Source organism: Geotrypetes seraphini, chromosome 2, assembly GCF_902459505.1.
Source record: "Geotrypetes seraphini chromosome 2, aGeoSer1.1, whole genome shotgun sequence".
Classification (NCBI taxonomy): domain Eukaryota; kingdom Metazoa; phylum Chordata; class Amphibia; order Gymnophiona; family Dermophiidae; genus Geotrypetes; species Geotrypetes seraphini.
Genome location: NC_047085.1, coordinates 438,409,251 through 438,412,803, shown reverse-complemented (window position 1 = coordinate 438,412,803; position 3,553 = coordinate 438,409,251).

Genomic DNA, 3,553 nt, shown 5'->3' with positions numbered 1-3,553 from the left:
TGAGCAGGTTGCCCTTTAAGGATCAGCTCCTGTTCGGCTAGGGTCTGGATGACCTTATGGCCAGTGTTCAGGATTGTAAACGCAAGGCATTACCTGGGGCAGGTCTTGCCCTCCTAGGAATTTGAGGCATTCTAAATTTTGTCCCTTCTGGTGTTCTCGTCCGTACTCAGGCACCTTCCACAGGTCAACAGTCCTCTTCGTCTGCCAGAACACACTTCAGTGGACCCTGCCATGGTAGGTAATGGTTGAAATAATGAGAATTTTTTGAGTGTTCAAGAACGGCTTATGACGATCCGCGCATGTTTTGAACTGTTTTGTAAAGTGTTCTGACAGTTGTTCCCCCTGTTTTGGACGAGGCTACGCTATGGTGACGTAGCGGTGTTAGGCTTAGTTTCCCATCTTGCATGCTTTGGGATTGGATCTTTGTAATTTAAAAATGTACAAGGGAAGCACTGTTGATTGAGCATAATTTGTATGCCGGAGAGAACACAGAAGCAGGCTACTATGAATAAGTGAAGAGTAAGCCAGTTATCAGGTTCAGTTGTTTTGTTTTGATGTCTCTGTTAATAGCCCCGGCGGTTTAGTTATGAGTGTTGAGTGTTTTGGAGTGTAGTTTATTATTCAAGTTTATAAAAAAAAAAACATTTTAACTGCTTAATCAGGTTTCTAAGTGATGTACAATACAAAATTTACATAAAAAGAGTTTAAAAATCAGGGATACTAGACAAGACCAAAGTGGCTTAATAAAACACATAATAAGACATATGGACTTACTTCAAACAATAGGAAAGAAAGGAAAGCACTACAATCGTGAAAGAAAAAGCAAAACAAAAAAGAAAATAACAATAGATTAGGGTAAAAGGTGATAAAATTTTTTTGTTTTTGTCCTTAAGAGGAACAAAAATGTTTTTAATTTTGATTTGAATTGTTTTATTTCAGATTCACTGTGCAAATGATTGGGCAGTGAATTCAAGAGAGTAGGGGAGGTGACAGCAAAGTTGTTGGAACGCAATGTGTTGATTAATTTTAAAGAAGGTATGACGAGAAGATTTTGTGACATTGAACGAAGCGATTTTAAAGAATTATAAGGAATTAAAAGTCTGTTAATAAACTCTGGTTGATTATTTAATCTTGTTGTGAAGGTTAAAAGTAAGATTTTATAACTAATTCTATGTTCAACGGGTAACCAATGTGCACTGAATAGGAGAGGTGAGAAATGATCTTAATAGCTGTGTTTTGCACAATCTGGAGCCGTCTAATTTCCTTTTTTGTAATGCCTTTATAAAGGGCATTACAGTAGTCTATGCAAGAGATTACTAGAGAGTGGATCAATGTATTCAAAGAAGCTGGTTCTAGTAACTTCGCAAGAGAACATATCATTTTAAGACGATGGAAACATTTCTGGACAACCGTACTAATGTGATTGTGATAAGAAAATTTACTGCCGAAAGTGACTCCTAACAGTTTTAGAGTAGGGACAACTTGTTTCTTACTTTGATGCTTTTTAATTTTGATTTCCAGACGTGTGTGGTGGTGAAATCCCCGAGGCAGGTCATTTGATCACAATGCTGAGGAGGTCTATGTGACGGCTGTTTTGTCTGTCAGCATCGCAGTGCCTAAGTAATGGCGTCGGGAGTTTTCAATTAGTGACAGCGCTGGGGTCTTTCAGACCAGATAAGTGTAACCTTGCATGTTGATAATACTATCACTATTGAAAGAAGATTTTTTGCATAAACCAATTTAGTATCTTCTCAATAATATTTAAGGGATTTTAAAGCATATTTTTGAATAAAGTTTAATTATATTAGGAAGGGTGGTGGGTAGTAGCATATGATTATAATAGATGAGGATCAGTGAAGTGGGTACTACAATAGCAGGAACTATAAGAGGCCCCATGATCCCTTTACAAATCGAGAGTCTGATGCTTCTCCCAGTTTTTGGTGCTTATTAAGGACTTGTTGTTCTGTATATTGCATATATTGTTGAAGATTTTTCTAAAAAATTATTTTTGAAAGCTATTTGAATTGAACATCAGTTTAGATATGAACTATTATCCGTTTTGGATGTGTCATTATAATAAAAAAATATAAAAACATTACTACCTATACTCTTTTATGACCGATGGTGGTATGTTCATGAACTAAACATACTAACATTGGACAAAAAGTTTTTGGAATTACTAATTGTTTCTGCATACCTGGTACTGACTCTTCTAGCACCTCCCTATATAACAATCCTCTATGGAGAACTGGGGGTAGGTCCTATTTGTATCCTTGACCTGCTGAAAGGTGTTTCTCATAGTCCCATCATCTTGTTGCTCTGCTATCTTTGATTTTTAAATTTATGACTTCAGTAAAATATTTTTTCAAACTAATATCTTTCTTTCTAATTCTTCTGATTGGATCCGGGACTGAAAATGGTGCTCTGCTGTGCTTGCTTTCACTTTCCTGGGCAAGTGCTAATGACATTTTTCAACCATAGGATTTGGGAAAGGGGAGGCAGAGACAGGTTTGATTGGCTGCTTGTCAAAATGTTTCTCAACATAACTGATGAAGTGTCTTATGCTTCTGGCTTCTCTTCCTCATAAGTAGATCTGGTTTGTTTGCCCTCTTCTAGCCTCAGCCGGGAATAGTTACAAAAAAGAGGATTCAGTTCAAACTGGACCCTTAGCCATTCTCTTCATTTACCCTAGAATACTTAATGATTGAGGTCTTTTTTTCTTCCACTTTTCTTTATTTTGGATTAGGTAGAATTAACCCCTTGCTAGATCTATTTACTGTACTTATTCATCAGTGCACATTTGATATATTACTATCCTATTAAGTCACATGTTTGATATTAAACTTGAATGCTAAATAATTTGTATTCTAAACTTTGATTCTTATGTTTTATGTCTCTCTTCTCTTTAGCCTTCATGCTATTAAGGATGAAATGTTTCTTAGACAAACCTTTCAACGACAACCTGCAAATATAAATCGGATATCCATCAACTACGCGGTATGTAAAGATAATTTCATCATGTGTCTCTTTGAAAAATAACTAAGTGCACTTTGTACAGTTGATATTTATTGTAGAATAACTCTTAGAGGGTCTGTTACTAAACTGCATTAAGCTGCTAGCATACAGGAGATGTTAGTGGCAACGCGTGCTAATGTCTATCACACTTTAAGACCTCCAAAAACTTAAAAATAATTCATTATCTGCAAAAGAGTGGGCTGGCGGAGCTGCAGAGTTTGGTTCCAGTCTTTCAGGAACAGGGAAATTAAAGCGGAGGGGAAGACAAATAGATAGGCACTACATGTGCAAGTGGTGCCTGGAATCACAAAATGATGCAACAGGTAAATTGGGGATGAACCCATTAAGGTTTTGAAGCAAAGGCAGGCGAACTTGAAGATGACCCTTGCCTCCATTGGCAACCAGTGAATTTTTCTGTAGAACGGGCTTACATGATCTGACTTTTTGAGACCATAAATGAGATGGACAGCAGTATTCTGGATGATTCTTAGACGTTTGATGGTTTTCTTGAAGGATCCCAAATCCTATATAATAAAAG